The sequence below is a fragment of the Leuresthes tenuis genome, unplaced genomic scaffold, assembly GCF_036924035.1.
Source record: "Leuresthes tenuis unplaced genomic scaffold, fLeuTen1.0.hap1 SCAF_4, whole genome shotgun sequence".
Classification (NCBI taxonomy): domain Eukaryota; kingdom Metazoa; phylum Chordata; class Actinopteri; order Atheriniformes; family Atherinopsidae; genus Leuresthes; species Leuresthes tenuis.
Genome location: NW_027325358.1, coordinates 21481333 through 21506239, shown reverse-complemented (window position 1 = coordinate 21506239; position 24907 = coordinate 21481333). Strand labels below are relative to the sequence as shown.

At 40.8% G+C, this 24907-nt stretch overlaps 1 protein-coding gene across 1 annotated transcript in view; it reads left to right on the top strand.

Moving 5' to 3' along the window:
• ctnna2 (catenin (cadherin-associated protein), alpha 2) overlaps positions 1-24907 on the top strand; it is a 261478-nt gene that overhangs the window by 126053 nt on the left and 110518 nt on the right. The gene's annotated exons all lie outside the window — the stretch shown is intronic.

Genomic DNA, 24907 nt, shown 5'->3' with positions numbered 1-24907 from the left:
AGTAACCCTATGCGATTTGGAGATAATGGGTGTCTAATCATTTTTACATTATGCTAATACCATGCAGCATATTATGGGAGAGTGATAAAATTCCTGGTAAGCCTTGCTAATCCGCCCAAGTGCTAAAATAATGATTGCTTTTTGTCTGCTGTTGAGAAAGTGTCCCAAATCATGTGGGTCACACGCGGCCTGAAAAATCTGTATCTGCATGCTTCATTTTCTCTTCTACTCTCTTTCTCTTTGCATCTTGCAACAAAGTCTGCTCGCCACACAAAGTAAGCCCTTGGCATTTCTAATAACAAGCGGTGTATGGACAGATTGTTCATGTCCATGCAATCTCGCTCACACTCTAATCAGCACTCCGCTTCTGTCTCACATATGCAGCCCACATATGCCTACGACACCGAAACTGTGAACATTTCTTCAGGAAAACCTGCAGCTGTACAATAAGATTACGAAAAGTGCGCGTTAGAATTGTTTGCTCTTGCTGCTCTTATGTTACTCAGAGAAGCCATTTTCACTCAAATGAACCAGATGATTTTCAATATTTATAATAAAATTCGAATGCCTTCGCTGACATGCCTACAAAGACAGAAGAGGACAGTTTTCTTTTCATGCATCTTTGCCTCGTTAACTGTGATTAAAACACCATCAAACCCCCCAACCCCCGTTCCCCAACTAAAGATGGCCACGAAATACTGGAAATAATCCCATTATGAAAAGCCCGAACACACGGGAGAGGAAAAGGCAGAGGTAGAGCATGCATACTGGAATGTTTGGGACTGGGACATGTAGTTGAAGTTTGTCAGCAGAGGCCTTTTTTTTCTAGTTTGTCCCCCAACTGTAGTTGTATATGAGGACATAACATGAAAAAATGCATATATGTGTGTGTGTGTATGTAAAGTCTCACTGAATTAACCCCCGGTGTATGGATGTGTTGTTCTGTAGGAGGAGTAAATCTAATCTGACTTGTCATTTTGCTCTCCCTTCATGAGCGCAGCCCGCATCGTGAATTCCCTCCACCGAGTAAATGCATAATTAAAAATATGCATCTCTCTGTATTCTAAACGGCCGCTCTCCTTCTCCTTTCCACAAGCAGGAGAAATGAGCTGGCTCTGTGTATGTTAGCCGCTGCGATGTTTGTGCACAGCAGACCACAGTCCATCGATGGCTCTTTACGCTGATTTGATATGCGCCATGGCTGGGCTGTGTCTGGAGGCGAGGAGACTGCACCGTCGTCTGAAATCAGCAGGAATCGAGGCTCCACAGACAAACGGCAGAAAAAAAATTGAGAAATGGAGGCTAGTTGCCTAAAGGGAAAGCAAAAAGGGGTGGAGGGGTAATTTAACAGGAGAATAGATAGGCCAATGATATGTGGAGTTTGTTGTGTGAAGAAGAAAAAAAAAGGATCCTTCGGTGCAATAACATGCTTTAAATGTCTCTTAAATCCATGACTGCTGTGCTGAACAGTCACTAAGAGGAAATAGGGAAACGACCAATCCAGACGTCAGGGATTGGGAAAACGAGGAGCAGCATTACCTCAGCTGCTGGTTGTCTGCCATCCATAAGCTCCCTGCCAGCTGTGAGGCTGGCGTGGTCCGGGGACAAGAGACAGAGATATGTGTGTTCGGTGAGGAGAGGCCTCATCGCCGCTCGCTGCCTCCTCTCTAGCCACTGACATCCATAAACCTTGTGATTGAGTGTAAGTCAGTAAGCAGGAAGCCCGTAGCTTGAAATTGGCTATGCGTCTGCGGCCCCTGTGTAATTAAGCAAGCTTTTGTGATAGTTTTATTTTTTTCTCTCCTTAGCCCTGACGAAAAATTGCTTTACTTTTAATCATAGTTGCTCCACCAGGACCCCTCACATGGCTCAAGGGATGGAGACATAGAGTGCCATTAGGCAGAGGGGCTGAATTAGAGGTCTCAGTGGGCCTGGAAATTCAAGTATTTGCCTAACTGTTCCTTTGTGACTTGAATTTTAAACTCAGAAAGGCCTTAATTATCCTTCACATACCCATCGAGGTACATGGAAATAAAACTTGATGGCTAAAAATTAGTACAAATTTTCTTTCATCTGCCACCCGAGACCAGATGATTGAAACCAAGGTTTAAAGTAAACAATGAAAATCTTTCATCTCTCTTCACTTTGCATCTCAAATTATTGTCGATCAATTTTTTTTAAGGAAGGAAAACAAATTCCACAGAGCTCCATGTTCTTCTCAGCTTTGATCACATTTGAGAGATTTTAAAACTCCAGATTCCACCTAAATTGAATTATTTCTGTGGAGGTCTGCCTGTTCTTCACTGGCTGTTCTCGGCCCAGCAAATGGATGGCTGAAAATATAAAAACGTGCTTTTTTTTTTTTCAAAAAATACCTGAGTGGATCGGCAGTGCCATCAGCTACCTTACTGTAAAAATGACTCTGTCGAGCATTAACAAGCACGTTTGGAACCGACTTGTCAGCTCATTCCTGCTGTTTCAGGCAGAGCTAAACGAGCTATAAGATATGGATGCACATACTGAGTTTTCGTAAAGAATGTGTATTATAGCACCGAACGATGTGAATCCGAGCGAGTGTCGTACGATCTGATTTGTCTCTTCGCTCAGAGGGTCATGGCGGTTTATCCAAAGCAAAGACTCCAGTTTAGGGAGACGCAAACGGATGAATCTCTTTATCTTTGTCGGCACTGAGAGGAGTAATGGCCTGGCTTTCCTATTTTTCTTTCTTTTCTTTTTTCTTAAGCTGAAAAAAAAGTTCTTGTTGCATTTGACTGAAGTCGAAAAGCTATGAAAGGAAATGACCAGACGATCCAATGCACACCTGTGGGGTAAATGTGGAATATGCGTTGGGATTTGTAAGCCTGGAATCAAGTTCATCCTGTGAAGGGGCATATCATCTATGTGTTAGTCTGAATCATGTGCGGCTGGAGCTGAAATGCCCCTGTGTTGATCATTCTGGACTACCGTTAAGATTTAAGTCTTGTATTTTCGTTGGATTAGTGCTTTTTTTTTTTTTTTACTTTACCGAGCTGCATGTCAACAAAGAGACCAAGGTGAAGAATACTGACAAGTTTCAATCAGTAATGTGTTTTTTTCTTGTATCTTCCAATGATTATGAGTTCTACTGTCAGTAATGGTCCTGAATTCATCCACGGCTGCTGCCGTGCTGTTGTGCTGCTCAATCGGATGCAGATTGGAAAAAAAAAAGAATCAACTCTCACCAGGCAGCCCTGACAATCAGAAAGTCACACGAAAAGGCAGTGTTATCTTAAAAAGACAAGGGTCAACAGCTTATATTTGCTTTGAATTATTGCTGTTTTAGTTGTGCTTCTGATGATCTTGTAATTTGTTTATTAGAGACTAAGAGAGATTCTGAGATATTCCGTTGGTCTGTGGACATGAATTTGTGTCTGAGTGTCAGCATTGGCAGGTGGAGGGTTCCTGGCTCTCTTATTTATGGCAGGGACTTGCTGTATTTTAGCTCCTGTCAGTACATTTGAACTTAGTTGACAGTCCATTTTATCTTTTTGTATCTTCCTTTCGGCATTATTTGTCTGTGACTCACCGGAGACTTTGTGCAAAGGAACAGCGGTTTATATGATTAGGGACATACCCCTCCACTTGCATTCCTGTCTGCCTTGAACAAATATAGTATATAGGACAGCAAAGAAAGAAGTAAGGCAAACAAAGCATCAGGAAACAAATTTGTCCCCGTATAGTCTTCTCCAACCCGTCTGTCTCGGTGCATCTGTCCGTCAGTCTTTCAGCCCCCCTCATCATCTAATAACTAAAATCAAATTACATTACACTCCACTTTACTGGTCATTTGGTAATTCCAGGACTGTCATTTTCTGCTGGCCAAAAGAGAAAAAGGCTAATGACCCATGATTTATTAATTGAATCATTCCTCTCTGGCCAAATCATTCTGACAATGTAGCCACTAAATTCCATAATTGCTCAGAATGGCATCTCTAATTCCTCTGAGTGTTACCAGCGATTCGGAGCGGCTCGTGAGGGCAGAAGGTGCAGTTTAAGCTGACTGGGTTTTTGAAGTCAAATCCAGTGATCTAATGCGCTCTGTGATTTATGTTTGTGATGCGGTCCCATGTACTACCATCGTGTAAAAAATAGTCCTGTTTGTATGAACGGATTTCCCTTGAACTAATCTCACTAAGCTGACCAAATTTAGTTGTAATGGCTTAATTACTGAAGAGTATTCTATTTGTTCTCTCTCTCTCTCTCCATTTCTATGTCTATCTCCGGTCTAAAGAACTGCTGAAATGTAACCCGATGGATGTTGTCATGTTCCTGTTGTACCCAGATTCACAGGAATCAGTTTTCTGTGTAAATGGGTTTTGTTGTTTTTTGTTAAGAAACAATTTTCAAAACGAGGAAAATCTGCACAGAAAAGCAAACTTGCTGATTTAACCATTCGTTCGTGTTTCTAAAATCTTCGTCATTTCTGCTTTACACGAGAGCTCATAGTGAACACGTTCGGTTTCTTCGTGTCTGCACATTAAATGGCCGACATATCTCTTCCTGCATCTGCACCTGCTGTGGACCGTGGCGAGTGTTTACTTCAACAGGCATGTGAAATGGGTGTCTTCAAGCTTTGTGATAAATGGAAAATGTGCTGAGGCATCGGACTGCTCTTGAGTATCACTGACTATGTGTGTGTGACTTGTGTTTGTGACAGTTCACCATTATCTTTGACACTTAAATCAATCCTCGATGGTTTGGGTTTAAAGCTCGACGCGGGGCCTGACGGACTTTGCGTTTGTTTACGTGTCAAATGAAACATTTAAAGGCCACAGTAATGGTCACGTTTGAGATGTGTACTGTGGGCGTCGTGAGTGCAGGTCATTGAGCTGCCTATCTTTTGTCAGCCACAAAGGCTCAAGGCCAGAAATCACTTTAAGAGACAGAAGTGAATGATGCGTTTATGGCACACACAAATCATTCTCGTGCTTCAGGGCTAGAATGTAAACAAGCACGACTTTGTATTCGAACGGGTCTGTAAATAACAGACTGCAAAAGAATGACAGAGACGGGGTTCTTCGAAGGAATACTCGAGCGTGCAGCATACTCCACTAATAAAGCTGCAACAAACGTGGCGAAAATGGCTGCCACTCGGGGTAGAAGGAGTTTGTCCTCCAAGACCACATAATCCGCTTTTCTGAAATTGAATAATTGAAAATGTTTGCGAATCTTAAGTCTGTTTCTCCATCTGGAGATCCATCAAAACACGCAAAATGACAGAAAGAAATGGTGAGTGGCTTAGAGTGACCATTATTTTTTGGGGGGAGAGCTGAAATCCTCTCAAGGGCCTCCGTTTCTGCTACCACTACCCGTGCAAAATTGCTGGTGAATCTTTTCGAAAACGCTGCCCCTAACTGAAGGAATTACCCGAAACAGATTTTAAGAAGAGTAGTCAGCTGAGGGCCGGCACCGAACATTTCCATTGATCCGGTACATTGTGTTCACGCCACACACTTTAATTATCCTCTTTGCCCAACTGACAAAACCTGACTCTTAAGCTTATGCCGCATGGATCAATGGACCAGCCCTGAACCCACGGTTGCTTTTCTCCAAAGACCGTTTGGGTGTTCAGATAAGATGGCTGTAAGCAGCGCGGAACAAATAAATGGACGGCAGTGTTACTTTGTTAAACTTGCTTTTAATGAAAAGTAAAAAAAAAAGGGGGGGGGGGATACAGAGCTCCGTGAGTGGAAAAAACTGACTGTGTCCTCCTTTTATATCTGCAGTGAAAGTTTCCAAAACCTGCAGGTCCTTGAAACTGCCAAAAGTGAGTCAATCCCTGTAGACTCAGTTGACTTAGTTTGGTCATTGGCCATGGCATGCCAGGCTGATAAGTCTCTTTTAAAACTGCTGGTTCTAATGTATGACACTGAAATCAGTCCCAGATGATTTACCTACTGGATGCATATAGTATCGCTGAGTTATCTCTGACAACTAGTCACTGCACATCGCGTCACAACTGCAACAGCCAAATACTGAACTTCAGCAGAGCCTAATTCCATATTTTATATTCAGTGTGTGGTCAAGACGCTGTGTTTGACACTACTGAAGTGGTTTTTAAAAGAAACTCCTGATCAACTTGATAATGTCATCTAGATTCTAATCTCTTATTTCAGCCAAAGACTAAGCAACTGTCCTCACTTGGTGGAAATACTTGGTGGTCAGAATGAAATGGCAAAGGGAGGACAAGTTATCGCCCATGGAACGGATTTTAAAGTTTAAAAACACTCGAAGTGAACTAAAAAAAGTCAGCAAAAAGGAGTAAACATTTGTCTTGTTTGAATATGTGGTATTTATTGTTAGTCAGCTCTACTGTGTTTGATGTAGCGTTCGATTGACTGCCTCGTATAAAAGGATAACAATAAAAAAAAAGCATGGTGGAACATGTTCATGGCTACTGATTTAAGAGCTCGATGAGTACAAATAGGTACAAATGGGTACAAAAACCCATAATACTAGTTACCAAAGCAATCGTTTTTCACAGGCTGGGAGTAACCTGAAGCAATGTTTACAGCGTGTTGGATGAAGCAAAAAACACGAATGGGGTAGAAATACTTAATGTCATTGGACTTTAACTGAGTGTAACCCCATGGTCTCGTCTCTCATCAGAGATATTTTATGTTCTTGGTCTGTTCCTTTTTGAACAGGGTGGAAATTTCACTCCACCACGGAAAACACCCTTCCTGACAATTAATGGCTGGGGAGTCAGTAGGTGGTAGCCAATAAAAGTTTATGGACTTGTACACATTGCGGAGGCTGGTTAGTGACTCTTGCTGAAAACGCTGCCTCGTAGAGTTTAACAAGCTCATTATAACACAGGTGTGAGACATTAGCTCGTGTCTTGTCGCACAGCGATGGCTGTAAAAAGGTTTAGACACATCGCTGTCAACACTATGGCAGGTCACGCTCGCTCAGAGGTGGCTTCTGTTTTATTAATGGAGGCGCAGGCTGAAAGTGAATTGATATCTTTGCAATGAAATGTAATGAATTATGGTAATTGGATATCCATATTGAGCCCGTTCAGCTTATTGGATCATTCCTGTGTGAGCATCTGCTGCCACGCATGTAATGTAACTGCTAGCAATATTTCTAGGTGTGATTTGGTAACTTGCGTTTTCAGAACTGATCACCACAACTAAGGCCTACAATTCAATTTCTTTTCAAGATTCCAAAGTTAGATGAGGTTACCGGTTATGCTGTTCTCTAAAGTGCAGACAGTCTAATCATTCTGGAAGATTAATTTGTGAAAAAAGCATCTTTTCACTTGATCGTCACCCTTTGATGTGTCAGTTGCTGTTTGTGTTGATTTCTGCGTTCGACCGGTTAGCTTTGGGTGTGTCGGATTCTTGGTGAGGTTAGATTGGTTGTGTTTAGGAAGGTTTCTTTTGTCCTGTTCAGGATTCACCCTAAACTGTCTTCCTCTCCATTTATTTGTGACACAAAGTGAGATTGAGTAGATCAAAATTGGCCAACTGCTTCACGCTAGTCTTTATGGTCTTGTACAGTCGTGCTATTTGCTGTCAAACCGTTAATCTCAGCACTGAAGGCAAAAGGACATCTCCCCGTATGGCAAGCTCCTCCTATAATTTCCCCAGTAAGGATGCTAATGGTGGTATTACGCATCGTAATTCGATAGTGGATAAAGTCCAGGAAAGGCAACAATTCTATCGATGTAGATGAATTGTTCTTTATCAACAACAAAAAAATGGACAAAAAAAGAATGAAGCTGTTTTTTTTTGTTTTTTTTTACCTATCCCAAAGTACAGTTTGTTTGCAAAATGTTTACAGCTGTCTTGAAGGGCACCAGCACTTATTGCCTCAGCTTGAACTAAAAATGGCAGTGCAAATCACCCCAGTGCATTAGAGGATGCTAGTTTTTCATTCATTCTCACTGTGTGTCTCCCACCCGCCGCTCGGCTCATTTAGGCTTTCAGTTTCTTCCCCCCTTATTAAAAAAAAAAAAGACAAATAGACACAGACACATGCATATTCTCTTTCTCTCATGCTCCCTGTCTCACCAGATAAGAGCAAATATGCAAGATTTACTCTTACTCCAGTAAGTTCAGCATTCCATTTAGAGTTTGAGCTGCCCTCTAATGGTGGGCCCCATCCGCAATTTTTCATCAGCTTGTTTAGGCTTTAATTACTCAGCTGAAAAGTACTGCCAAACCTGCAGACGCCAAGGAAGCATAGCACAAAAGTTACACATAAGAATTGCAATTAGGCGCTGACATGCAACATGTCATGGGTGGTCTTCCGAAATATAAAAGCTGAAGTGCAGCGTTCTTTCCGAAAAGGTTGAAAGTGTGTTTATCTCTGCAGACCATGAGACACCGGTTTGGTCTTCTATTCTCAAGCCCACCTACTTCACCTCAAACAGTCTGGTTGAGGCTATAAGTCCTCTGTTTTGTGACTCTGAGAATGTTTTCCTCGTGACATCGGGGGGATGCCAACTCTAGCATCACAGCTTTTGATTGATGGCTGTTTTGGTTTGGGGGCTCGCTCAGATAGGCCTCCATCTGTCTCTACATCCTTGTTGCCCGCACTGAAAACCTCAAAGGATGATTAGACAACAATTATCATTTGTTAGTGTCAGATTTTATTTTAATAATTTAAACTCTATTTCGCCACAAGCTCCCAACCTCTCTTTTCCAAACAATCTACTGCAGTATTTATGTCTGGATGTGATGTTGGTTGTGTTCATTGATATTCATTCATTAGCTTTGTTTTTCCCTCTAACACTGTTCCAATATCAGGGCTTTGACTTAAGCTTATTCTGTTGTAACACAAACAGTGAATGCTCTCACTGAGCTGTCTTGATTTGTATGATTTTCCCATTACAAAGAAAGCTCCAGATTGCATGCGTTTGTCATTTAGCTCTTGATATATGGCAGGTTCCAAACATCCAGCATAAGATACTCCAGGCTACTGTTCATCACAGTGAAATCATTACTGCTTGTCAAATCCCATTTCTTTCAGGAGCTTCAACCTTGTGTTGTCTTTTTTCGTTTTTGGATTGTCTCTGTTTAATGATCAGCCATATTTACATCTTCATTACATTCTCAGTCAAACTGAACCAGTTTTTACTTTTATTCCTTATTGCCTAATTACAGAAGACACATTCAATGGATTGTGCCAAACAGTGTCTATGCATTCCAGGCGATTCAATATTCTAATTTGACAGAAGCATAGACCTTGTTTTTAACTCCCAAAAACACCCTCGTGTCCCATTATCAAACAGCTACATCAGCTGAGATTAACTAAGATACAGCTCAAAGTGGGCCGCATCCTACTGCATTGATGGCAGTACAAGCGTTGGGATGAGAGGAGCCTCGATTTCTGCAGTTCTATTATTATTTGTTTGTCCCTTTTTGACTTTTCAAACTTATCCAAAACTCTCATCTTCAAAAGTCACCTTTAACCTCTCTCGCTAAAACAAAAGTCCAGGCGATGGTCTGAAAGTGAAATTTAGAAACTGTGTAATTGGCAAATATGGAAATGACAATGTTTTTGGGAAAATGCAGATCAATAATTACAAACTTCATACACGCTTTACGTACTCTCAGGTGCTGGATGGCAACAGCGTAACAGGGTGCAAAATGCTCCATCTAAGTGCACGCAGTCCTTGTGCGGTGCGATGATGTCATCGTCTCATCAGTGACAGGACACAGAAAAGCAATTCGATTCAATTCTAGTTCCCACGACAAGCCAAGTACCAGTCACAAATGATCACGGACAAATAAATAGCTCCATTTTATAAAAAAAAATTATCATGTAGACTTTAGATAAGAGCGCTGGATTGAATTGGTCATTTTTTCCCTAATAAACTTTAGCATAGGCTACATAATGGCACACGCACCCATCAGAATAACAAGCAGTTCTCCCACAAAACTTAAAATGACTTCCCTCATAATGATAACCATTACTTGAAAACTGAAGGCGATGGGCTGACTGAGATAAACTTTTTACTTTGGAAAACTCTGATGTCCAAACGGTAAAACAATCCCAGCAGGAAAGCTTTTAAGCCTTAATTTATCCTGTCATCCCGGAGCGCCGTGCAGAGCTGGTCTGCCTGAAATGCTCCATAAAAGCCTTGTTTTTCAGCACTACATTCAGCTCGGTGTAGGTCTTCTTTAGGCAATTAACTTCAACTTTGCATTAAAGGATAATCCTTCGAATCGCACCGCTAATCATCTGCGTTGATGTCTTCCTCACATTCAGCTGCTGTCGTGAGCAACGGGCTTGCTGCCTAATCTTCTGTTCTTCAGATTCGTTCTTCAGTTAATTTACCCTGAAAAGTATCCAGATAGCTTGTTATATGGGGTCCCAGCTGGCAAAATCCTGTAGGCTCTTCACATATTTTGTCATGACATAGCCCACCCATTTAAGAAAAACACATCATTAATGGATTTAACTGTCCTTTCATTGATCCCTGATCCCTCGTTGCATACTGCCGTGTTGCCCTCTGTGAGGGTCCACCTTTGTCTTCTTAGCAACATAAAAAGCCCTTTTGAGTTTATCCCCCTTTTAAGGGTATAAGAGAAGTGATTTAATTTGGTTCCACAATATTTGGCTGCGTTTGTCCCTGTTTGAGATTTTTCGTGTCACTTTAACTTGCTTGAAGAAATATTGCAAATAAGTTGAGAAGGCTCACTCCGAGCTGAAAAATCAGTACACATATGATTAGATTAAGTTAGTTTCCTTTGGTTTAAAGGGGAACTCTTTTCTAGCATGAAATACATTTATCTACTTGGTGAAAGTCGGCGTCCTTCGGAAGATATTTAGATTCCTCGAGATTCATCTAACGGGGTGAATGGGGGCATTGACAATACAGCCTCTAAATAAGGCATTATCTGTCTTTATTTCACCAATACTTTAAAACGAATGAAGGAATGAACGCGTACTATTGCACTGTTAGTTCATAGCTGCTGTGTTGTTGTTATTGGAGGCTATCAGGGGGTTTTCTACACACCCGCCTACTGGGATGATGTCATCGAAGCGCGCTGCTGCAGCGCAGCTTATTTGAGTAGATGAACGTATTTCATGCCAGGTTAAAAAATACCGGAGTTCCCCTTTAACGAAACGACAGAAACAATTATTACACTTCTGATTTCCATGAGCCATTTGTCTGGTATGATATGTAATAAGTAAGGAGAAGAAGCTCCTTAATGTTTTCCTCTCTGAACGTGCACATCCAAGAAGAGCGCTACTGTTCCTCTGTGCTGCGCTAAACGCCGTCAAGAGTGCCCATGACCTGGATGATGAATCGTTCCTTTAACTCAGGCCGATGTTGCCCATTTTCTTCAAACAATCGTCCTGTGTTGCTGAGAGACTGGAATGTTGACTGCATAATGGCAAGTGATGTATTATATCTTGGAAAACAGCAGTGAAAATGCTGTTTTCTGTGGCCTCTTTGCTGAGGTCAAAGGCATGAGAGATTTTTGGAATAAAGCCTGGAGCGACAGACTTCATCCGATCCAGCGGTCGGCTTTTGGCCTTTTTTGTGAATGGATGCATTTACCCACACTGTTCCTAACTGTTGCTGGCTTTGTTCGCAAGTCAGACAGTTTAACAATGTGTGGACAAAAAAGGAAACTGAGTGAACTTGTTGAGATGCTCATCTACTCCATGCTTAAGCTGTCAGTGAGCTGACAGTTATAAAGTACTTGTAGTTTCTTCACAGCTGTAGTGATCTAATTTATTTAAGACTGATCTAAATTTCAAAATGGAGTACTAAATGGTAAGACTTTGATGGCTCTGCTGCATAATTTGCTGTCCCAAAGATTGGTTCAGAAATATTGGAAAATGATCAGTAATAAATTAATTAGTAGTGTTGATAGAGCCTTACTTTATATGTAGTTAGTTCAAATCTGATTAGTTTTAATGCTTTCATGAAATCATAATAGTCTGCTGATTATCTGCTAAATTAGAACAAGACACTTTTTTATTAACGCTAACATTGTCTGGTTGACATAAAAAAGGCACATATAAGCTGGTGCCACACCCTGGCCAGGCTCATGAGCCGCCTGTCCTTTATCCAGACTTTTCCATCCTTTCTGCCTTCCCAGTGTTTTTCATTACTGTGAAAGAGGACAGGATATTAGTCTTCCTCAAGGGCTGGGGAGAGAAGTGTTAGTCACAGAGCTAAGAAGTGCTGGCTTTAAGGTGATAATATGGAGGAAGAAAGCCATGTATTTCAGGGTGGGATGAGGGGCATTTAAGAAGCAGCAGTGAGCTCTAGTCTGATCTCAAATTCTAGCTCTGTATCCCCGGGCGAAAGGAGGAACAATAGATAATGGTATACATTTGATGTCAGTGTGCCTTCGGTGTAAAATATGTCGGAATGGTCCATGACTTGACAAAAAACTGCACGAGGAGACAGATTCTCTGGAGATACTCAGTCACCACACAGTAATAGACAATGGCAATCAATGCATTACACAGAAATCACAAAGCTTGAGTTCCACACATGTGCCGTTTTTTTTCCAGTGAAAAACTTGGATAGACTTCAAAAGAGCTGCAGTTCACCTGCTTCAATGAAACCTAGTGTGTGGCTGAGAAGATCTGACGAAATAACAAAAACCCGATCAATGCTGCTGTTTTGTATTTTAGAGTTTGGTCAGTCAACCAAACTGGTGCTCTAAGTCATGTGAATGAGCGCCACGCTTTAATCTTAGCACCATTCTATGGAGCGAGCTCTAAATACACATTTTTAAATGAGCGTACTTTTCCCAACAGTGACAAACTCTCAGCCAACATCGGCACAAGAAAATGTAAATGTGTATATATATAAGATATGAATAGCTTAACTTCCCTACAATCATGTTTCTATTATTCTAAAAGCACTAAATTTAGTTTATCTTTTCCAATGTCGAAAGTAATTGAATGCGTTTGCTTTCCATCTCATTTAGTCTCATTGCATGTGAAATTTTTATTCCCGTGCTACGTGGGGGGATGGTGGCCAACCTAAAAACCAAAAGCAGCCAGGCTGACCTAAATCAGCAGAGGTGATAACTCAGATGGATAGCTGGAGATTACCCGGGGATCAAGAGGCTCAGTGTCCTCTCAAACAACAATGACTGGAGAGCATATCTCCTCTCACCACCCCCTACAGAGACTCTTATGGCTGCCATAGACACATGTGCCTGGGTTCTCCATGAAGTCCGTTTGTAACGCGCTCATCTAGTTGTTTCCTTGTTTAATGGGCAAAGATGCTCCATGTTTTAAAAAGCTCCCAAGAGGCAAAAATGATCTAAGCTCATTTTATGACTATAAGGTGATTTTATTGATGTGGTTTAAGTACTTATTGGTCCTTTTAGTGCTGCTTTGGAGCAGAATTATAGGATTTTTGGCATAGCATATCTTCTTTTTTCTTGCAACCATTTAGTAAATGATTACAGCTATTGAATCACAGCTCAGTTTAATGAAATGGCTTTTGTGATTCCATTCCGAGTCACGTGTGTCCACGAGGCAAGGATTCTGTGTCTGTGTGCCTGTTTGACTTCAGCGCTGTTTTTCAATGAGATGCCTTGACCATTAATTATTGATTGATTGATGAGTGCACCATACTGAGGGTACTGACATGCCCTTATTTTCCTCTCAATATATCTGCTAGTGTGGGATGTGTTGGTGCGTAGGCTCGTGAAAGAGGGGCAAGAAAGGTTGCTCGCTGATTACTTTGTGCTTTGATTCATCCAAGGAAATAAAAACCATTTGTCCAGCGCCTTTTCCATTCTCCGTGCACTTACCTTTCACCCACAACGGTGCTGAAAAGACGGGCTTTTTTTATTTCCAAATGGATGGAGGCGAGGTCAGCTCATAAGAAAAACATACAATAAAAGCGACAAGATTTCATTTGAAAAAGCAATCGGATGTTTTTCTTTTATTACCTTAAACATTCTCTCTTGATCTAATGAAACTTGATCTAAAAGACTGCTTTCAGATCCATTTGGTATAACAATATGGCAATGGATGAGGGGACTGCTTAGTGTGGGTCTACAATTGAGTGTACAGTAAACTGTGTGTCTCTGTGTGTGGTGGGAGTAGCTTGCTTTAGGCGATGCTTGTTCTAGGGACCATCTGGTTGTATTGGATTTTGGCACTGTTCATTTTCTGTGTTCCAAACCTTTAACCTGCTTTCAGTCTTGGTTGTTCGCTCCATCTCATGTAAAGGTTACAGTTAAATAGTTTTATGGCGTCCTCCATGCACTTGCATATTTGTTTCTTTTAATAAATAGATTGAAACCCATATGTATGCACCATTGTCCCAGAACAGAGATCTATATTATAAGAGGTGCACTCTGCATATAGCTAACTCAAACACATGTGAAACTGTTTAGTCTTCTTACAAACGTATAGGAGCTGCAGCGGTGTCTGTACCAACAAAGCCCTGCTTTAGGTATTTGTGTGCAAAGCTTAGGTATTTGTCAAATTAAAGCAGTATCCCTTTAACTTTAGAAAGCCGAGCTTTATCTGTTTGACATGTACCTTCATAGGAGTTAAACAAGGCTGAGAATATCATGCAGAATAAGGTCAGGAGGAAACCAGCTATTCCGTTTAGAATAACGTCAGTGCCAAGTGTTGATAGGATAAAACTGAACTCTGATGAACTCAAGTATGGAAACTGCATACATTCTGTATTTACTGTACGCCAGACTATTAAAGCATGTCGTATGTCATAAATCACCACTTTGAATGGCAGAAACACTAAATCTGTTCTGCTCAATGCATGTGTAGAAGTGTTATAACAAGTTTAACTGAGAACTTGTCTTTTACCCTGCACCTTTAAGTTGGATTTGTCTTGAAAATTGATCTCAGGGGCAAGAATTAGGCCGTGGCATCATCCGTGTTTTCATGTAATTGTCAAGTAAATTTAAAGTGAACTGTGGAAATTGTGCTAAGCAAATGTGAATTAGGCACGCTATCGCTGACTGGGTTACAAATCGTGTAAGAGACTGTTTTTCTTCTTTTTCTGTAATCATTCCATCAGCATAAATTTTGGCCACTGTTTCCTCAGCAGACGGGTGAACAGCTGGTCAGTCATACGATTTAAGTGTTTGCTATGTCAGAACTTAGTGGATACAGCACCTTCAACCTCACCTTATGTGTATTGACCCTTTTTCAAAACAGGGATGAATCATCAGTATTTTTTGCAAAATTCTCATGCTTGCTGTTTCCATTAAGCTCTGGGGCTCAGTCCTAGAATGAATTCCCCCCCAAAAAAGTCAATTTCCTACTTTGTATTCATCTGTTTAGTGCAATGGCTAATACAGACTTGTTGGTAAATGGTTGAAGGCAGCAGTCCTGATGTAAGGAGTTATTTGCATCATGAATGGTGGAAACAGTTTCTTGTGTGTTACAAAGCTCACATATTGGATCTAGTTTATTTATTCACATATTGGTCTCTCTCTGTCATACTTCCACATACAGTATGCCTATAATCCGCACAGGCAATGCCAAGCACAAAGCACAGACAGGACTAAATACTCGCTCCTCACACATCCCGCCATTGTCATCACAGACCCACGGGCTTCATTAGTGCCAGTTTTAAAACAACATCTCCGATTCCCACTCCCACACTCTAGTCCCAAATGCTTTCAGAGCAGGAGGACAGAACAGTTGCCTGAAGGATACTCGTACATGAAATTCCCCAAAACAAAATCGGTTGATTTTTCTATTCTGCTGTTACCGGCTTCAAGCCATCGCATTCGAATGTTTCAGACTTTAATGTCGATTTACTTTCTTAAATTTGTAATCTATGAAAACATAATACTGCTTTAGTTTCTTCTGCGGTCATATTCACCAAGCTTCCAAACTGAAGACCAAACAACAGGAAAATATCATATTAGAAATGCTGGAAATGACTGATATCGGCAATGAACAGCAGGTGGTGTCTGTTATAACTGTTTTCACCACAATAGACCTGAAGGATTTAATGTGCCGTCTGTGCACCCAAGTCACCTTGCTTTCACTCATCCAGCACACCTTCCATGTTTCTTTAGAAACACTCTGAGCCTCACACGTTGGAAAGTGCTGCTGCAATCAACAACAAAAGCATCGTGACCTCTTTTTCTGTGCTACCTAATCAAATGGGAACATCTGCTTTTATCTCCTGCAGCAATCACTAATGTAATTGGGGACCGTAAAAGACAGGAGTGGCATCATTTTTACACTTTACAGTGAGACGAACCTTAACTAAATGCACACAAGTGGACTGCAGCTGAGTTTTATCGGTTGCCCGGCGACAGCACAAAGACGCTTCCGGGTTTCTCTGCCAGTGCAGCTCTCGCAAGATTAAAAGCAGACGAGGGGAATCGATGTTTCTTCGCTAAGCATATCAAGGCTTATTGTATACAGGATATCTCTCAGCACGCTGCATGTGTTACTGTATGTAACCTTCTTTGACTGCTGTTGGGTTATTTTGTTGTTTATTCATTTTATGATGGTACTTTATTCTGGAGATTTAAGAAGTTGACATAGAAACGATAACAGCAATGTTATCTACTTATGTCCATTTTTGCTGTTGTATATGTCTTATCCCTCAGACTTTGTGCTGTGCGGGAAGTTTTCAGCAAACCCTCAGGAGACGGCATATCTCCAGCCATCAGACATTTTACCATTTTGCATGGAGAGGATGATCTGGATTCAGGAATCCCAGCCTAGGAGCCTCACTCATTCAGTATTCTGCCAATGTATAATCCTGACCTTACTGTTGCATGTCCTTGGTGCATGCAGAGCGCAGCAAATGCCTTTTTTGGGGATTGCATGCTCCGGGCCATTTTAATGTGCCTTTTCATTCCCAGCACAGCGTCACTAAGCCCTGCAGCAGGGACTCGAAGCAACCATTTTGATTATGAAGCTGATTGAAGTAGCATCGCTGAAGTTGATAAAGGTTTATGGTTGTTAAAATGAGGCAGATCTGTGTAAAGGCAATGTAACACTGCTCGTGTAATCTAGAACAAAGTCTTACCTACTTAACATAAAGGCTGATTCACACAAGCACGGTGGCTTATTTGTAATGAAAGGGACTATCTTTTTATCAAGTAGTTGTTAATTATAAATCAGTATTTCCTTTGGAATTGAAACAACAAGCGTACGCAGCAATGTATTTGATCACACAACATGCTCAACCATTAATTTGATCTATTATAGTAAAAAGACTGATTTCAGCTCCCTTTTTTTTCAGTATCAACACACAGACTTAAGTTCTGTCTTCAGAGGTGTTATGTTGTGAGGCTTTTTATCTACCCATCCATTAGGTGTCTCAACAGGATCTATAAGAATGTGGATAATGCAGCAGATTTATAGTTTTAAAAAAAAGAAATCATCAAATCATAATATAGGTTATCATACGTTTGTCTTTCTGGACCCTGATTAGGTGTTGCTTTGGCAATGTTCTATCAGAGTTCACAGATGACTGGCATTAGCTGGACTACCTCATGATGGGCTGTTTTAGTGTCACGCTGTATTCAAAGTTGTGATGATGAGGTATTTACCTCAAAGGGCTTCACGGTTTGTCCAGGAAACATCAGTATTAGCCGTTAACCCCCTCGACGTGGGAGAAAAACGGTTTCTGTTGAATCAAAAGTCGAAGCGTGAATCGAACTGCTTCTTGGGTTGATTGTGGAACTCGAACATGTGTTGAAGTCGAGCATTTAACCATATTCGGCACGGAATTGAGGATGTCGAGTTTTTGTTTGGCGTTTGCGAATATATTCAGGACTTGTGAAAGTGGCAGCCAACAGTGCTAAGCAGTTATTGAGCGTCAACAGTGTAATCACGCCCTCTCTTCCATTTATACAACAGTGACTACACAGAGCCGTGGGAGTTTCAGAAACCCGTACAGACATGCACTTGTGTGCTGCATGGTGGTCGGTAGAATGGGATGCCGGTGTTAAAAGTGGCTCACAGCCCTTTGTCAGCACAGTTTCCTAATCAGAAATTGTCTATCCGCTCTTCCTCTTGTCGCTGTCAAGTACAATGGCTGTTAAACATTAAATGGTTGAGCTGTAGCACTTCTTTGTACTCAACCAAAGGCTCCAATCGCTCTGCAATCTGTTGAGCTCAGTGTTTACTTTTCTCAGAAAACTGCCATCTTGAACTAAGTCAATGTTGTTGTTTTTTGTCTTTTTATGTGTGAACATAATGATGTATTATTAGACCTGGTTTGACATCAGATATCCAAAAGGATTATGTCAATTAAGCCTTACAAGCCTTTTTTTTTCTCTTTCTCTCCATGTCTTTCTGGCACCCTCCTTGGATCCACTCGCTATCTGCCTCGCATTCATTATACCAGGTAAGTCTACCTCTTGTGTTTATGGTAAAGCCTCCGATCTGGATTAACTTCTGTGCGTAGACTGCCACAGTAAGAATGTTTACCAGAATCGCATGTGAAAAACTCGTTGCACCGGCTTTGCATTTTAGCGCCATGCTTTTGTAAACAGTGAACACATTCCCTTTTTCTGGGCTGACACTCGGCGAATGGGGCAATTCCATTTATGCAGCCAATCTCATTGGCTACTGGAGAGATGCCAATCTGCCCTCACAGATAGGGAAGGGAGAGGGAGAAAGGAGAGCTGGTTGGATAGCATTTATTCATTCCGACACTGATCAGATAAATGGGAAATGATAAATGCTGCCTATTTCTAATTCCCCTAACGTGTGTTAACTTTGAATTCCAAAAGAAGCTGTCATGGTTGTGCCATGTCGTGAAATATTATTCTCAGATCTATTTGAAATGATCTGATGGTGGATTATGAAGCGCAGCGTAGTTGTCTTGATGACTCATTACTCTAAAGCCTTAAATTGTATTAGATACAGAGAACATACTTTAGAAGGTCTTCTTGTTTTATTTACTGAGTTTCCTGAAAAATGAATAGGAAAAATAGAATAGGAACGTTTCGCGTAGATCTCATCCAATGAAGCTACTATTTGATCCTGAGCTGTTTGGATGAAATATTTGATTTTAGGGAATCTGTGTGCAGCCGTTGCTCAGGAGACAGATCATCTGCCAATCAGAAGCTGAGTGGTTCAATCCCTGGCTTCACATGTCCACATCTTAAAGTAACATTTGACAAGACAATATGTATTCATAATTTATGATATTTTCTAGTCTAGTTGACTACCCAAAGCAATTTTACACCACAGGGAACATTCATTCATTCTCACACACTACTTTTTTAGTTCTTTACAGTCTTACAGGCCACATAGTGCTTTTTCTCTATAGAAGGCCTTCTGACTGGCAGGCGGTCGCTCCACCCCCTCAGCTACAGCCATGAAAGCCAAAACAGCTATTTTTATTCTTCAAGATTGCTCCATACATGTAAGACAAGTAAGAGAGGATGGCTGATGACGTTCATCGGTGAAATCACTTCAAGAATCAAAAATCTAAAGAAAAACACAAGATTAGGCACAAGAAACATTTTTAAAAATCATTTTTAGGTTAAGAAATATTAGAAAAAAAAAATTAGACTGTAAACAAACAAAACAAAGCAATGTGACTGGTTTGTTGTCACATTCACACCCGACAAGTAACATAAAATGTTGGTAATTCACAAATTTCAAGCCTTTATTATTGCACTGATATATTTTCATGTGGCCTATGTTCTGCAGTTGGACTGAGCTGACGGTGTAGATATTCACCTGGTATGAACAAGTCATACACATGATTAGATGAGATTCTTAGCAATGATGTGCGCATGAAGACATGCCGTATATGCTTAATATTCTATAATCAATGTAATAATTTACATTTATAAAGATGTATATCAGACCCAAGTGAAGAACCTTTTAAATCCCTAAGATTCTGATAAGTGCGGGTTGCTGATGAGGCGCTGGTGATTTGAACTTTTGAACCAGTCCAATTCAAACCTTTGGTTTCAAAGTCATTGTTATTCTATTAGTGTGTGGTGACATCACACTATTGAAAATATGTTTTATATCAGATGAAAGACTTTGGAAGCCGACTGATGTTTCAAGGTACCCCTTAAAAGAATTGAATAAATAGAAATGTATGGATCTCTATGGTAATGCAGATGATGGTCAAGTGGCACTTATTTGTAATGAAAAAATTGCCCCTTTCCAACCTGTGAACAAAGAACAGGCTTTTTTTTTCTTCTTATATTGTGATAAAAAAATCAAAGATAGACATTTTTGACCATGGCAACATCAAAAGGTCGGTGGAGATAAAAGAACATTGTGCTGGAGTACGGAGGTGGGGATGTAATGGTCAGCTTACCTATCTGGAAGATAGACTACCGCATAATATACAAAAAAAGAAGGTTTGAACGCAGCGTGAGGCCATCTGTCTGAAAGATGAAGCTGAACTGGAAGTAGCCTTTTAATTAAACTCTGCATGCTAGGGAGCAGTTCAAAAGGATTGGCTTGATAAGAATACATTTAAGCTGAAAGGAGACCTATGAGCTTGTTGTGCATGGTTTTGCACACAAGGATACAGCATCTATAAGTGCTTTTCCTCAATGAATCAGATGGAATGAAAGCCGTTTCGTCGTGGCATAGCTCAAAACTACAGCTGTTTTTCTGTGTGTGCCGTTCCAAAGGTGAAGAAGTCCCAGATCGTCCAAATATTTAACAAAAGGCAGTAATTCTCATGTGCTTTACTAACTTTCCCTCATGCCTGTACTTGCATTAGTTTAATAAAGTTTAATAAATCCTTACAGTATTTGGAAACGCTTAATTTACAACTTCCTTCCGATGCCCCGCGACCTTATCTCACCCTCTTTCTGCTCAACGCTGCCAAAAAACTATTTCTCCCAGGTCAGCTGTTTGTTCTGGAAAGTGTTGCTGTGGATAAATATGTCAGAGAGATTTTAAGTTGCAACAGCTTCTAACTATGTGCAGGAAGTAGTTTTTTCATTGTTGAGAACTCTAAGTTCTCTTTTTGTACACAATACTATCTGTGTGCCGATATTATAGCAATTCAAAATTTCCCATGCCATAGAGTCATGTCCTAAGGCATCTAATTTGATTTTCTATATATTCTAGTTATCATTTGCAAGACCAGTGATACTCAATGATGATATAACGATGCGCGCGTCCGATCTGTTTATAGTTTTTAGTTTATCTTATCTTTGTTTTATAACTCATCAGTTGCACCACTTCCTCCCTGTGAGGGTATGACTAACAATGATAAATGAAGTGAAAATCACGTGTCCAGCCCTGGATAAAGCTTTGTAGTTCAGCCACGGTAATGCTCAGAATATTAGGCGCTGACCCACATCTGCTGCTATACAGGTTACATGGAGCCCCAGATGCAGGCCCAGCTGTTGTTGGCCAGTGTATTAACTCACCGACTGACCCTGAAGTTAATGTTAAAAGCAAGGCGGCACATAAGCATTAAGCTATTCTATTCCAACCGTAACATATATGAGTCAGCTTCATTGTAATGATAATAATAATGATATCGGCAATGGTATTAATAATAATGGTAATAATGATGATAATTGTCTGCCCCTCTTCCATCTTCTGAGTCAGACATTCAGCTGCTAAACTTGTCCCCATTCTCTAACTAGTTCTGCCTACAGTGCCATATGTTTTGTAAGAATAATGACTCCTGAGTCATTGTTATTAATTCAGCATTGCTTTGGTAAGGTGCATGCAAATGAAGTGGTGGGCAGAGAGACTTATGAGCTCTCTGGAGAGTTAGCCTGAGTAGACTGCAATTTCAGTGCCTCTCCTGGACCTTTGTCATTCCTCGCATAGTTCTTATCTGGACTGTATCTCTCATTTGTTTGAGAGGATTTGGAACTAAATGGAAGCTTCGCTGACTTTCGAGATCAATTTGTAATATTCCCTGTTGATGTCCTCATTAATTAATCCCCAGCATGGATATGTAGGTTATTGAGAAGGGGATGAACAATAGGAGAGGATACGGTGACTCAGAGGTTTTGGATTTTCAAGCTAATGTTGACAATGATTAGAATATTGATCCTCATAACGCCACCTGTTTTAAAAGAAGCAGTGGAAAGCCACCCACACATTGTCATTAGTCATCGGCAGCTTCTTGCAGCCCACTGCAGTACACGCTGCCGCCCATGATTTAGCTCTCCATCCAGTTATGAGGGGGTGTTAAGTGTTTATTATGCAGCGCATTCCCAGTCCCAATGAGAAGGCAGAATGTTGCCCGATCAATACCTCTCACAGGAAGCCAGGTTAATTTATTTTTTAAGGATCTGCTTGCCTCTCTAAGGTCCTTCTTGCTGCGCGTTGAAATGCAAGCTATTTCCTAAAGATCTGCAGAGTGACATTTTGTCACTGACACACACACCACTTTCAAGGGACTGCCTTGCTGGAACTCGAACATAAACACGCTTACATCATTTTTGGATGTTAAATTCTACTGATTACTGATTCTAATGATTTATATTATGCTGACCCTGATGCTTGCTTATTGTTAGTATGGCTAACACGAGTTTATTGAGAATTCAGCTGGCTCCCCCATACAAGGTGAGTCTACAAGTTCTCTGTATATCTAGTCATATGTACACAGTGCCCTACTTTTCCCATCCCACATCATCTCAGAATGGTAATTTGTTAATTACACCACGTGTCAGTAGTGCTCGCTTTTACAAATCAGTGTTACATGTATTTTCCTACATTATACATGGCAATGGGATTAATGTCAGTTGGCCTTATTTATCACTGCACATGTGCACAACAGTAACTGCCCGCGGACATACCAAATGTAGAATTTTGCACGAGCCACAAAACAATCATTCCAGACCTTTTTGCATATGCAGTCTCCAAACAGCCACTGAATATCATCTGGCTAGCAAACAGCTGCAGCTCTGTCTTAACATGCTCTCTTGCCTGACTGACATTAAGCAAAAGAACAGTATCGTCATCACTTTCTGACTGAATTGTGGCCTGATTTGTGTAGGTGTTGCCTCATCGGCACATTAAGTGATTTTCGCAAAATCACTGATGGGTGTTCATACGAATGAAACACTCCATCCTCAACCATCCGTGATGTGAAGAAAGGCTGAGTACATTTGTTATCACTGGGATCATTTTTGGTTACCACTCATCTGTATCGATTGTTCCTGAGCATCATCAATCAGAGCATTTATAATGAAGGCTGTCTGAGAGCACATATCTCCCTTCAGGGAATCATCACCCTGGGCCTGGGTCAAGCACAGATTTGATCTGTTGTCAGTTAGATGAATTGAGGTTTTTCTCTTCATTCACCGTGTCTTACAAACACACTCTCACACACACACACAGAAGAATATGAAGGTAAAGATGAGTTGTGATATTGAGAAGTCTAAAGTAGTTTTATCTCAGCCCTTGAGACTTGAATCTTTTAAAATATTCAGATCCATTCTCCATCAACTTTCACCCCGCTCGCCTGTTGAAGAAAAGACTGAAATTAAATCAATAGCGGTACCAGTACTGGCTTCTATGCCAGCCATCATCCAATATTTATACAAGCAAAGCTTCACTACCTCAAATTTACCTTGCAGTTGCATGTTTGAGGGGCTGTGAAGGCCTGAAATGGCTTGCAATTCTGGACAGGAAGTGAAGATGAAGAGGGGGAAATAAATCTCTGTCCCCATCATGACGGCTCCAGCAGTCATCTGCATTTACATGATATGACGGGTCGTGATTAACAGCCATGTTGAGTCTACAAGTGGGACACCTTTGCTGCCATAAATAAGAAATAGATCATAAATCCCACATGGCCACTTTGAGCCAGTGTCATTCCCTAAAACAGGCCTCCATACAGAGTGGATGCAGAGTGGAAGGCTTTGTTACTTTAGGACTGCATGCCGATGATTAAGGCGTTCATGTTAATCAGCTGTTTTCAGCCAAAAACATGGACGTGCATTGTGGATGCTATATTTCACGTTGACATATAAGTACTACTTCTCCTCCTTTATTTTCCACCCATTGTCAGTCAGTGGATTGATGTTAATTATTAATGTTATCAGAGGTCAGTTTCAGATAATAACCCATCCTCTGTCACAGAACGGGTACATATTAGGATAAACCTCCAGCTAACAAATGGGAGAAGCTGCAGAAATTGATTTCAGTGCAGCGCAGAACACTGAATTTCCAACTTATCCTTTACTTTAATAAGGATGATTAGTATTTTGATAGGATTTTACCTGAGAGAAATCCTATAAGATGTAGCGGGAGAACGGGCAATTTAGTACAGATATTTGGCTTATTCCATCAATGCGTTCACTCTTGGGATAATGGTGAATTGTATAATCTGTACAACCTGGAGATTTAGAGTTCCGTCTCCTCCCCATGTAATAGTTTGACCTAGTATAATGAAAATGTTAACAATCACGGAAATGTTCACTTAAAAACATCCTACGTCTGAAACAATGATTGGAATTATCATTCAATCAAATAATTTCCGCTGTTGCCAAAACATCTCTCAAAACACGCGGTTGTGTTTTGGACCTTAAAGCTTCTGCGTGTCTCCTCGGGCTCACGCCAACACTCTGCCACCCCCCCGCTTAACCAAACCATCTTTAACCCCACCCTGTCCGCTTTTCAGACTCCCTGTTGCATATTGTCCCAAGACCACCAGATCACCCATTTATGCTTAAAATGTTTCGATGGACTTGAGGATTTACAGAAAGTACGTCCTCTGGAGCTCTTCGTATAATGATTGTCAGTGAGTTCTTAAAACATTTTTTATTCCTGCTGACTTACAAGTTGTAAACATTATCTTAAATGTATCGCAAAAGAACACAAAATGATGCAAAGTGATGTTGATTCCAGAAAAGCTGCTGCAAATTCAGTATACCGGTGGTTGCCCCTGCTGTGGGAGTTTGCAGAACACGGTGCACAATATGTAAAAAAGCAGCCACAGTATGAGGATATGCACACTAGAGAG